Consider the following 14,011-nt stretch of genomic DNA (forward strand, 5'->3'; position numbering starts at 1 on the left):
AGAGGCATGACAGTTGTAGTGTGTGTACCCCCTGTTTTCATACATGGTACACAGCTGTCATACTGTGTTGCGCCCAACAGCCACCGAGCCATTTCCTATGAAACAAAGAGAAGGGTTTTTTAGTTTGAATCCTTTTTTATGTTCTGGCATTCCTTCCCCACTCCATGTGTACCTCCCGCTCTCCTCAGCCCATATTTGATCACACTTATCCCCTTCATTCCAGTCCGCCCACGGGGGTCCCAAGGCTGCCGCCTTACACAAAAACCCTCCGGGGCTCTGCCATTTGTAGTTAAGGTAGACCTGTGCTAGGAGGCGTAGCATTGTTCTATTATTACATGGGCAGTTGTGTGGGCCTGGGGGGTGTTTAAATGCTACTTCACACCCTGCCCGGGGTTTGAGGTTCGTTATGTACCCTCGTGACTTAATACGACGTTCATGCCACTCTATGTCCTGTACCCCTAACCTTCGCATTTCCTTGAACTCCTCCCTAAGTTCCGCTGCGTCGGTGACAACCTGGTGTACCGTGTAAATGTAATCCCATTTGGTGGCGTTTACAAGCAGCGCTACTTTCTGGGCTGAAAGGACCCTAATCTGCCCTAATATCCGGCAGAGGTACAAGTGCAGAAGGCACCTGGCTACGTGCGGTGGGACTTCCTTGGGAAAAATCAGTCTGTCAGCACCTACTGCATGGGGAATGTAGGAGCATACGTAGCAAGACTAATTTGTTACTCTTTTCCCTACTGCTGTCATGTCCCTGTACCAGGAGTTGTCCACTAGAGAGGAGTGGACTGAATGGTCCCTTACTATTTGGGGCAGGCTGAGCATGGGCCTTAGACCTTCCTGTATTTGCACAAGATGTTGGAATGTTTTATGCCCTGCCTTCTGGTTATTAGCATTCTTGCGGGGGACAAGAGGTTTTGTTCTGTATGGGGCGATAGCAAATCGGCGTGTTCTATGGTGACGGGGAAGGCGTTGGCGGGACACTTGTTGTCTTCCTGTGATATTGGCAGACCTATCCCATGACCTACTTCCATCCCCTGGGGTGACGAGTGGGTACTTCGGATGCACACTGGTAGGTGCGCTGCAGGCAGTACTATTTTCTGGGAGCTCAGGACCTAGTGTGTGTTGTGTTGTTGTCTGCTGTTTGAGTGTGACCGCTGGTACTGTTGCTGAAACAGTGGATGGTGAGGTGTATCTATTGCCTATCTCATTAAAGCTCTTTACAGCATAAAAATAGACGCACCAATTAAAAGTTATTAGTGCCACTCCAACAATGATACAAAGCATAAATGTGACAAGAGTACATAACTTCGCATTGTAACTGCTGTATTCCTGGGTCAGCACGGGCGTGTCTTCTTCTTCTTCCTCTTCTTCTTCTTCTTCGGCAGTGGACGGGAAACCGCTGTCCTCATTCAGGGGGACCATGGGCATGTCTCTTTCCTCTCTTAGTTCATTGTTTATTGTTGCGGAGGCACAGGAGCGAGCCGAACGTCTCGCCGATGTATCCATGCTCTTCGTTCAGCTATCCGGACGGCAGTTGGGGATGAATCAGTCACTGAAAAGGGGCCGTCAAATTTGGGGTCTTTCCACTTCCTGACGTGTCTCCGGATAAAGATCAGAGTTCCAGGACGGATAGGTGGGAGCTCAGGATCGATGGGGCCCTTCTCCTTCCTTTTGGATACCTGGACAGAGAGGAACTGCGCAGCGCGTGTTAGTGTGCACAGGAAGTCATAAAGCTCAGCCTTAACAATCTCAGAGGATGACTCGCTATCAGTTTTGGGCCTGCTGGGAGGGACTGCTACATTTATGGATCGTCCGGTGACAAGTTGGTGGGGGGTGAGGTGGTGATCCGAGCTAGGGGAATTTCTTAATGAGAAGAGGGCCAGTGGGAGACAGTAGAGCCACTTTTTGCCAATGGTGGCGCTAATTTTGCTTATTTTAGTTTTGAGTAAACCATTGAGGCGCTCACAAATGCCATTACTTTGGGGGTGGTAAGCGGATGTCAGCTTGTGTCTTATGCCTAGCATTGTGGTGAGAGAAGAGAAGATGGCGTTTGAAAAATGGCTCCCGTTGTCAGTCCTGATGGCGGAAGGAATTCCAAAGCGGGAAATGACGTCACGGAGCAGGAATGTGGCTGCTGCTTTGGCATCGCAGTGGACGCATGGTCCAGCTTCGATCCACCGTGAGAAGGGGCATACTACCACGATGAGATATCGGTAATTTTGGCACCGATCAATCATGTCAACATAGTCAAGGTGGAGTTCTTTGAATGGGCCAGAAGGTTTAGGAATAGTGGAGGCAACAGTTTTGAGAGTTGGGTTTGGGGAATACTGTTGGCAAATGATGCATTTATTAACAAAGAGCTGTATCAGTTCATAAGCATTGGGAATGAACCAGTCTGCTTGTAATGTGGTGGACATGTTATCTCGGGAGACATGTGCGGGCAGGTGAAGTTGATCTAATGCTACCTGCAGTAAGGCTTGTGGCATGACAGGTTTTCCGGACATGGTCTGTCTGTAAATAAAATCAGCAGGGTCCTGCTGTACTCCCCTCTTTTTCCATAACTCTTTCTCTTGTGGTGGTGCACTTTCTTGTATCTCTCTGAGATGCAATTGGGCAATGATATCGTATTGTTGTGTGTCCTCGAGTGGCCAGGACGCATTTGGATCAATAGGGGTGGTGTTTGTGTCGTTGTTGTTCTCTGTGTATGGTGTTAAGGGTACACTGTCCTCATTTGTCTTTGTCAGTTCTGTTGGTGTTATAGCTTGGGCAAGTAAAATTGGGGTGTTGTGCGGGTCATGCTCAGTGGACGGTAGGGGGGGTCTGGCTGCAGCTTTGGCTGCCCAGTCTGCCAGAGCGTTGCCTCTGGACACAAAGTCTTGTCCATTCGTGTGGGCAGCACATTTGACAACGGCTACCTCTGTTGGAAGTGTCAGGGCTTCTATTAGTTCTTCCAACAATAGTTTGTGACATACCGGTGTTCCATCTGATTTGAGGAATCCGCGCCTTTTCCAGCGCAAGATGCTCGAGTGTGTTGTTGTTGTGACATATGCAGAGTCTGAGTATACAGTGATGCGGTCACCAGCCCCGTTGTTTAAAGCGGCAATTAGTGCCACTAGTTCAGCGGCTTGGGCGGAGTAGTGCGATGGCAATGTAATTTGTTGTACAATGTCTAGGGAGTCAGAGGACGCATGCTGCTGAGCCCTAACCACTGCGGCTCCTGTGTATCTGATCCCTGTTTCTTGGTCTATTGTGGAGGACCCATCTACAAAATATACAGTGCTGTCTGGCAGGGGGTCCTCTTTTGCTGCTCCTGATTCATCGGGACAATATGTGGCACAGTCATGGGTGTCATCATCGGATGCGGTAATGGGATGGGCAAAGAATGTGGCAGGGTTGACTGTGTGACATTTGACAACCTTCAGGGTGGGTAATGACAGTATGACTTCATAACCTGACACTCGTTGTGTTGTCAATGTTGTTTTAGCTTTCTGAATTATGGCAAAGACAGCGTGCTCAGTGTACAGTGTCAAAGGGGATCCCATGACAATGGGTGTGCTTTTATCCACTGCAAAGGCTGCCGCAGCAAGAGCTTGCTCGCAGGGGTAATGACCTTTCATGACTGAATCTAGCATTCCGCTGAAGTAAGCAAGGGGCTTGTGGCCCATTGGGTATTTCTGAGTGAGGACGGCAGTCATGACCTGGCCATTGCAGTGGGTAAACAGGTAGAATTCTTTTGTGTAGTCAGGTGTGCCTAACACTGGTGCGTTTGTTATTTCATCTTTGAGTTGTTTAAAGGATGCTGTCATTTCAGGTGTCCAGTCTATTTTGTTGCGTCTGTCTTTGGCTGCTTTAACTGCTTTCAACAGAGGGGCAGTTATTGTGGAAAAATCAAAGACCCACTGGCGGACATAGTTCACTAATCCTAGGAACTTTTGCATGTCCTTGACAGTTTGGGGCTCTGATGTCCCTTTGATGGCTTCAACTCTGTCTGGCGTGACCCGTCTCCCTGATGCTGATATTAACTGACCGAGGTATTGTACTTCTGTTTGGCAGTACTGAAGTTTGTTTTTGTCCACCTTGTAGCCTCTGTGAGCTAGTGTGGTGAGCAGAGAGACTGTATCAGTTCTGCACTGGGATTCTGTAGTGCTGCAGAGCAAAATATCATCGACATACTGCAGTAAGGTACTGTGACATTGGAAGTTCGATAAGTCCTCTTTGACGACGCGGTTGAACACGCTCGGGGACTCACAGTACCCCTGAGGCAAACGCCGGTACGTCATTTGCACCCCGCCAAATACGAAAGCCAATAGGTACTGACTGTCTGGGTGGAGGGGGACGCTGAAAAACGCATTTTTTAGGTCGATCACCGAAAAGTATTGTGCATTCGGGGGAACATTGGTGAGGATGACGGAAGGGTCTGGGACAATGGGAAATTCTGGTACCACTATGTTGTTAATTGGGCGCAAATCATGAATTAAGCGCCACTGATTGGTTTTACCTTTGCGCACAGGAAAAAGACAGGTGTTAACTGGAGATACACATGGGTATATGACTCCTTGATCTAGCAGGGCTTGTATTGTTGGGGCAATACCTTCCTCTGCTTCCTTGGAAAGTGGGTACTGTTTTATTCTGGGCAGGATCGCGCCTTGTTTCAGTGTTATCTTAACTGGAGTGGCAGAACGGATGAGGCCCACGTCATTAGGACCGGTGGTCCACAGGTGTGGCGGGACTTGGGCTAAGTCGGCTTCACGCACTGAGTCATATTTCTGCGGGGCAGTGGGTGTTCTTTTTTCCACTGTCGCTGACAGGGGTACCTCATACTTGTAGACAATCTCTGTTATTTGATAGTTATCAGGATCACCAAAGAGCTGTTCATCTGAAATGTCCCTCACTTGGTGTCCGGGCTCAATGAAAATCACACAGGCCCATGAGCGCATATTGTCGTCTCTTGCTATGAATGCCCCATATGTAGGTGTAATGTGAAGAGCACGTATGCCTAGGATCATGCTGTTGTCACATATCTGAAAGTGCTGGGTCTCCGGACGAAAGAGAAATTCCTTGGGGAGCTGGACAGTGCGCTGGTGTAGTTCGGGTGTGTTGGCTACAATGATGTGTACCGCAGTGGAGAATGCTTGTTCGTCCACAGGGCGAGCCCTCATTTGATCTGTCAGGGAAGATTGAGCAGTGAGTGCCATCATTCTTGCCAAGGGTGTGCCAGGTATAGAGCAAACCATTGTTCCGTTCTCATGGAAGTGAATAGTCATGTTCAGTTTAGCCATTAGGTCTCTCCCTAAAAGGTTGACTGGAGAGTGTGGTGAATAAAGCAGTTGTTGCTCTAGCACCCGGTCTCCTATTTGCAGGGGTACCGGCTTTGTAAAGGGGACCCTTGCTATTGCCCCAGAGAATCCCTGTGTGTCCGCTACTTGATCAGAAATAGGCAGGTGTCCGCCTGTAATGCAGGAGTACGTGGCGCCTGTGTCAATGAGGAAGCTATATGTTTTGTTATTTATCGTGACCAGGACGGTGGGGTCATCTTCACCGCTCATGATGCACGATAAAACTGGGCACACAAGAGTTGTCTGTGGGCTGTCCTAGCGTGAGTATTGCTGGATGGTGCCTTGTGCAAATGGGTTATTGGAAGTGACTACCACACCACCTGGTGGTGGGGCAGCTTGGGCTTGGGGCATCACTTGGTATGAGGGTAACTGTTGCTGCAGTTGCACGGGACCTTGCATCATTGTGGATTGCTGTTGAGCTTGGGTCATTACAGGTGTCTGGAGCTGTGCTAGCTGCATATTCTGCTGTGGTGCTTGTTGGGCATAAGCGTACACCATCTGGGGTGCCTGAGCATACATTTGTTGTTGTGGTTGGAACTGCTGGGGTGCTTGCTGGCCGGGACCCATAACTTGTTGGCCTTGGTCTCGAATCCTAGAGCGACACTCTCTTAGCAGGTGCCCCACTTTGTGACAATAGAAGCATGTACGTTGGCCTGACTGTAGTTGGGCCCTTTGCTGTCCGTTGCCCCTTCCCTGCATCCCTGTATTTCTATTGTTGTTGTAATACTGATGTTGGTCATTACTGTAGGCAGGTTGTGGTGCTAGATACTGCACCGGGGGCTGCTGTTGGATGTACTGCACTGTGGGCTGCTGCTGGGCTTGCACATACTGTACTGTCTGTTGTGGCGGAGTCTGCACATACTGTATGGCTGGCTGTGGTGAAGTCTGTACATACTGCATGGCTGGTTGTGTTTGTGGCGACTGTGCCTGTGCATATTGTGCGGCAGGCTGCTGCACTTGCTGGGGAGTGGACTGGGTATTGTTGGCGAGCACATTTCGAGCGTCCTGTGGAAAGGTGGCGACAGCTGTCATCTGGCTGACTGGTGCCGCCAGCATGAGACTGTCCACCGTATCCTTTTTCCTATTAAGCTTCTGCTGTACTAGCTTTGCAGCTGCGTTTTCAATGGCTAGTTGTCTACTTTTTTCCTGTTCTATTTTCTTTTTGCAGAAATGTATGATGTGGTCCTGTATCTCAGGCCATGGTTTTGCTTCCATGGCTACTACCCCATCTAATTTCTCCTGTACGTCGCCTGGCAGTCCCCTCTTTACCATGTGGTAAAAGAGCCTGCTGTTCCCTCCGGTTGTATTCCAGGAGTCACCTAGCTCTTGATGCCATTTTTCTTTCATTCTAGAAATGAAATTAATAGGGTCCTCATTTGTTTGCATAGTCAGAGACATGAGAGACCCGATATCGGGAACATCGGGGTATTTTAATTTTAACTTAGTCCAGACTGCCGCCCTTATTTTATCAAATGGTTCTCCATCATATTTTGTCTCGTTCATTGTTATTAGTCCCCTACTGATACTTGTGAAAATTTCTTCAGCTTCCCCTCCCATGATGGATATAAGCAAACTTTTCATGTCTCCAATCCCTGGTTTGGTGCCTGTGGTATTCTTCTCTAAGGCCACTATCCATTTGCTGGCACCCTCTGTGAGGGGTGGAAGGTTCTTTTTAATGGCTTCCTTCTCTGTATAGGACCAGCAGTTATATATGGCGGGGGCCCCTGGAGTTTTGTATATTAGCGGCATCTGGCGGCTAATCCCTGCACCTGGATACTTCGGTCTTGTGGTGTCATATCTTATGGCATATTTCTGCCAAATCTCGAGACTGGCTCGCATATATTCGTAGTCCCAATCTTCATCCCCTACACCATCCAGGATACATTCTACAGCTGTGGCCATATGCTGTGGTTCGAAAGACCCTTCCCTTGGCCAGGGGATCATCTGCGGGGCCAGGGACTCTGTCCAGCCGGCCAGGTTGTCTGTGAAGGGGATGACAGCGAAGTCTGAATTCTCACCTATCTCCACTATTTGGTTGGGGGTAAGGTCCTTGTCCCGCAGGGCACAAGGCCTGCTAAGGAACATGCCATTGCCTGTTCTAGCTCGAGTTTTTCGCATGGATGCAGTGCCAGTGACTTGGTATTTGATGGGAGCGTCATTGCCCGAGGCATCGTATGCGATGTCCTCTGGTCGTCCGTGTGTTCCTAATACTGCAAGTCTTTGTACCTCTGTTTTTCTCTTTTTCTTGGCCCCACCCACACCTCCCGAGTTTTGGAAGTCCTGATGTTGGTAGAATGGGTTTGCTGATGTGTTTGCTCCACTTATGGCGTGTGACTGGCTGGAGGAATTTGTTAAGGCTGTGGCGGATGGTGGGGCAAACGGGTCGACTACAGGTGCGGGACGCCGTGGGGGTATGTCTGGGGGTGTGGGCTGGAGCTGAGCTGTTCCATCTGTTGTATGTGTATTGTCGGGTGTAGCTGTCTGACGACAAAGGGAGGGGGACCTATGGTAGTTCACTTCCGGCCGCCCCTCATAATCTCTTATGTCCAGGGAGGGATCCGCACTTGGCAAAGGTATGAATGGGAGAAGGGCCGTCTGCTGTGAACTGTTGCCTAGTTCCCCATCCCCTCCCATGCTTTCAAAGATGCCTGCGTGTTCGGAGTGTGGTCGCGAAGTGTTCATTGTTGCCTGGGTATTTGGTGTGTGAAAGTGGGCAATCTTGAGGGTGTCGGACAATCTTTCACTTATCTGCTCTAATTTTAATGAGGCGCGTCGGACTACCGAGGTTATATCGTCGTGTTCAAGGCTGTGTGGCCCTTCTCGGAGGAACGTATCAGGTCGTGTATTTCCATTGGGACTGCACTCTAAACTTTTATTGAATTCTGTGGCTGCTCTCCAATTGTCATAATGGACTAGGTATGGTGCTGGTGGGCCCTGTACTTCTCTTTCCTTATTCTGTTGTTGAACGGTGGCGAATGTGATCAGTGGCTCCCCTGTGCGTGGACCACAGAAGGGCATATGGTCTCGTGAGGTGGCCTCCTGCTCCGGGAATTGTGGAGCAGTCATGTTACGGAGGCCGTTCAGATCGGGGTAGTGAGGGAGTGTTTGGCGAGGCGAGTCGGATGAGTGGTGAGATGACGTGCGTGAGTTGTTTGATGAGGTGACGGACACATTGTTGGTTGCCTCCTCTCCTTCCTCGACAGGCAGGGCTGAGACAGAAGTGGGATTCAGTTGTAGTGAAAACTGCGCATTTATTTGCCCTGGTAACCCTGGCACTGTGGCGTGCAAAATTGGACTGCCACAGGAGACCGGTGTACCTGGTGGGGGACTAACTAGAGCCGGAGCTGACGCTGTCTCGAGTGTTGTTGGGCCACTGCTGGTGCCGGGTGGTGTCAATGACGCAGTACTACCGTCACCCCCTGGTGAAGGGTTTTCGGGTGTGGAAAAAAGGTCACTTGGGAGTTGGTCGTATCCGACAGTGGGTAAGGAGTTAGTTGTGCTCTGTACATCTAGTTCTTTGTCCTTTGCTGACCCTCGGGCAGGGTACATGCCACTGGCCTGATATGGTGGGGGCGCAGAAGGTGCAGTGGGCAGGGTGGCAGGATGCTCTTGCGTGTTTTCTTTAAAAATACGCCAGAGAGCCAAGGTTTCTTTCCTTTTTTGTAATTTTGTTCCTGAATATTTGGTGTTTAGGAACGTGGTGGCGTGCTCGAGAGTATTTACGTTAAAAGAGCCTTCAGAGGGCCACGGATAATCCATATTCTGTGTTAATTTGTGAAGCTCCCTACAGTGTTTGAGTATGCGTTTTTCTTGGGCACCGAAAGTTTTCAGGACATGTTGGAGTGGTGTTGCCATGACGAGATATTTGTGGGCCGGCAAGGCAGGGGTTCTGATGCGGGGTATTGGCCACGCTTCTCTAGAGATCAGGCACGAGTTCTTCTGCTACTCCTGCTAGGGCGTGGTCATAAACCTCCTTTTGCAACTCTTTATTTTGTGTGGGGGTGCAACCCGGGAACTGGAGTTGGCCACCGAAGCATGCGTCTGCTATCTGAGACTGGAGTGGGTGTCTAGGGAAGAATCCTGACAGGATTACTGGTCCTCCCAAATTTGGAAGATACACAATAAAATATATATGATAGCCGTGCGGTGTTTTATACACGGTGGGATTCTGTATCCTATTCATGAGGGTACTTAGTGCCTATAGGGTTGCTGCAACCCTGTGTGGGATACCGTCTGATGTATGTATGATGTATGTATGAGAGACTGAGAGACTGAGCACCCCTGCCTGGTTGTTTTTGTCGCCTAGTTGTTGTTAGGGCTGGGGTCGGTGGGCTGTGAAGTTTGTGCAGGACTATAATCGTGAGGAGGCAGGTCTCTGATGAGTTCTTCTCCTACTTCAGTACAGACGATGTTGTAGAGTATGACTCTTAACTCTATTTCGTCCGGTCCCCTGTATTTTCCCTCTGTGGAGAAGTCAGGGAATTCAAAATTGTGACGGGCAAAGGCGTTGCGAATTTTGCTTTGCAGTGGGTTCCGTGGCCAGGAGGACTCGAATACAGTGGGAAGTTCTAGGCCTGGGGATAGTAGGCGGATCCTTATATAGATCCACTCCGGAGTTCTATGCACTGACGTGCCAAATATTCGTTTCTCGTAAACTGCCTGGAGAGCCTGCATGGGGTTTGTTTCCTGTGATTTGATAGGCAGGTGATGCAGAGGTGTAGTGCGTGCTGCTGTGATCCTTTACTATGGGGGCGGTGGTGCGTGGAACTGGTTGTGTGGGAGAGCCTTTACTACAGGCTCGGCGGGGCGTGAAAATGCTGGTGCGAGAGATAGAGTGACGTGACGAGGGTAGGCGTAATCGATATTGAGTGCCCGAAATATTGAGAGAAGAACAGAGCTACTGAGGGGTGTGACGTGGACGAAACAAGAGGGGTGGCCGTCAGAAATGCCTACAACGTTATTGTTTATCAGGAATATGGTGATATGATCAGTGGGATGATCGCACATTCCCTTATGTGAAAGTTGGTGCAGTGTGATCATCCCCTTATGTGAAAGTAGGAGCAGTGTGATGGACTCTGCATGTGTGGCAGAATGCTGGGGCCAGTATTTTATAATGGATCAGATAGAAGTGCTCTCAAAAGGGGTAATGTATCTTCGTTGGGGCCGGATGGTTGAGGAGAGTTTGGTCCTCTTCCTTCTGGCGGTGGGATGTGTACTATTTCAAATGTGGTATATGACAATATTGATTCTAGTGAGAAATCGTCGTTAATGGTGAGAATTGAATCTCGTGAAGACTCGTCGTCAGTGATGAGAATGGGTGGGTACTGTGGGCATTCAGGGGGAAGTGAGTGGGGAACAGATAGGGTGGACGCGCCAGAACTAGAGGTGTCCTCTGTATATAAGTGCTGAGGGGCAGCGGTGTCTGGGGATGGTGGGGTAAGAGATATGTCTGGAATGTTATCAAGAGTTTGGGTGGAGATGTTAAGTTGGGTGCCTGGTGTAAGGTTAGCTCCTAAAAGTGTCCAGGCGTCTGTGAGTATGGTGCGGTGTTCTTCTGTAAGGGATGTAGTATGTTCGCAAAGGACTGAAGGGAAGTAGGCAGTGGTAAAGGTAGGTGGCAAGGATGCCTGAGTGTGAAAGTCAGAGTCAAACGACCCCCAGTGGAGAACCTAGAATCTCCGACCCTGGATAATCCCAGGGGACACCCAGCTCCCAAGACTCGACTTGGAAGAGGGATCAGGAACCTGCCCACAGAAACGGGGCAGGGTGGGTCTCAAACCCGAGTCAGGACCTGTAATGTCCGGACCACACCCAGCTCACAGACTTAACTGTCGAGAGGGATCATAAATCTGGGGGAAGTTGACAGCAAAGAAGTAACCACAGAGGCGCCCTCCTCGGCCTGGAACCGACAGAGAGAGAATTGTCTGACACCGACAAACCACAACCCACAACAGCAATTGTTAAGAACAGATATGTGCAAAAATGAGGCGCAGAATCATTGACATGAAAATCGTAATGACAAGTTTGAAAATGTGACCACTGAGGGGCACAGAGGGTTCTTGGATCGTGACCATGTGCAATTCTGTGGGGGGGGGGGTCAGGGGTCTAGCCCAGAACCAAGCACTCGGGGCCCGCACACAGCCAAGTAGCCAACACCGGGACCCAAGGGGGAAAAAATAAAACGGTCCTTGACTCACCAATGGTAGGCAAGAGGCTGCGGCGGGGACACCCAATGCGGCTCGTGGAAGACCACCGAATTCCTCCTCAGAATGGATCAGGCAGGTACGATGAAGTTGGGCGCCACGTGTGAAGGGGAAAGTCTTGACCCCTTCGGTCAGTGGTCACCACTTTTGGGTGAGTCTAAAATTCGCACATCACCATCACAGCACTTCACTGAGTAAGAGAAGGAATACAAATGTAAGATACCAGACGTTCAAGTGGAGTGGCACTTTATTTTTCAATTAACAAGTAGAGAGCTAAATGCATATCATTCAAGCAACAATGTAATTGTCTAAATATGACCCAGACTTTGCTCTGTCTGGTAAGAAAGCTGGATGACTAATGCTCAAAATATCCCAAAGTAATACTGGAATGGAACATATTCAAACGAACACTGACACAGATGATTAAAGGTTCTACACTACTGAGTACAAGACTATGGAACCCAACTGTCTATGGGGCAACCATCTAGAACAGGTCCATTGGTATAGATTGCACATTTCTATCAGAGCCCTGGATTATGCGGGCAGGGCACAGAAGGCGTAAGTAGAATTAGCTAAAATAGAACATTCTGCTGCTACTTCAGTGTCTGGTAATAGCTGAGAGTGAGACCAGTCACCTATGTTAAAGGAGCCTACCATACAGGAATATATTTATGAAGAGAGATAGTTTGAAGGGTCAGAGATCTAGAGAGAGAGAGAGAGATGGGCTATCTGCCCTGGGAGATCCACAACCTGAGTGAGGCGTCGACGTCCCAAGTCAGATAGTCTTCGGCTAGCCGAGAGAACCTTCCACGCTCATGCAGCTGGGCATCCGCAGGAAAGCTCTGATTTCAGATTCGACAGTTGGCCTTGATATACCCAAAATTGAGGAACTAGGGTTCTATGATGACGCTGGCCCCTGGCCTTACGGTGCAGGTGGTTTAACCACAAGTGTTTTGGACACCGGAAGGAAATGTTTTCAGTACATTATGTACCGTACATTTTTAGGACAGAACGTCTTGTACCTTTGAAAGAGAACATTTCCGGAACATCTTGTACTTTTTGAAAGAGAACATTTCCGGAACATCTTGTACTTTTTGAAAGAGAACATTTCCCGGAACATCTTGTACCTTTCTAAACACAATGGTTACATGTTGTACATTACCAAAAAAGGACATTTTTCTGCCACGCACATTTCTATCATCTGAAAGTGTGAATTCTCATGATAGATGCTGTTTATTGCTAGAAATTGCTGCTTATACTTGTGCAAGCTATGTTTCAAAATATAACGTTAGCAGGGGTTTCTGGAAGCTGCACCACGTGTACCAGGGCAAGTGTGTGTGTGTGTGTATGTGTGTGTGTTGGTCTGGGAGCTGACAGTGAAGCTAAAACACTTTTTTGAAGGCCTATTTTCACCTTGTTTTATTTGGTGCACAGAAACGTGTGTTTGTAAGCCTGCATGCATAGTGGGCCCTGGGGCCTTTGTTTAGTAATGGAGGAGGCTAGTTATTTTAGGATGTTTTCAGATTATTTTTATCACGCGGGGCCTACATCAGACCTTCATGTTACCAAGGCTGTCAGAACTCTCCTTTCTGGTGGTGTTAGATGGTAGAACGGGACCCTCCATCATCCTCCGTGCGGCAGCGCCGTCAGCATCCCGAGAGGAATCTCCGGGGCATAGGGACGCGCTGCCCGTGCCCGCTTCAGGCTCCTCTTCCAGCATAGCCGGAGGTTTTTTTTCTCTAAGGTGAGCTCACTTAATACCAATCTCTGTTGCATAACAATATAGGAGAGGACGTGCCTCTGGATACCCATCCCCCGGATCCGATCAGGGCCCCTAAATTCCCTAGCGATATTCTGTGTCAGAACCTGGAGCTGGGCTGCTAGGTAGTACAGTTCGAAATCTGGTACTGCCATCCCCCCCTCGAGTTTGGGTCTGGTCATGGTGTGCAACGCCACCCTACGTCTGCCAAGCCCCCAGAGGAACTCAATAATCATCGACCTCAGGTCCCGAAAGATCCGCTGTGGGATCCAGATAGGCATGGTTCTGAAGTAATACAGCAGTCGAGGGAGAGCCACCATTTTTAACAATGCCACTCTACCCTGCACCGACAAAGGGAGAGAGGCCCAAAAGGACATGCAGCCACGTAATCCCCCGATACTCCGCCCGATATTGCCCTCCAGGAGGCTCGCCGCATCATGATAGATCCGGACTCCCAGGTACGTAAAGCATCTCTCCTCCCAGATCACATCTACTGCAAGAGGATGGCGCTGGACATCCGCTCGCAGCGGGAAAACACAAGTCTTAGCCCAGTTCACCTTAAGGCCCGACAAATCGCCGAAGGAGGAGAGCAGCCCCATGGCCCCATTTAATGCCACCTCCGTGTCCTCCAAATACAGCAACAGGTCATCGGCATACAACGAAATGTAATGAGTACTCCCGCCGCAGCGGACTCCTATAAAGGAATCCCC

Source organism: Lissotriton helveticus, chromosome 8 (genome assembly GCF_964261635.1).
Source record: "Lissotriton helveticus chromosome 8, aLisHel1.1, whole genome shotgun sequence".
NCBI lineage: Eukaryota > Metazoa > Chordata > Amphibia > Caudata > Salamandridae > Lissotriton > Lissotriton helveticus.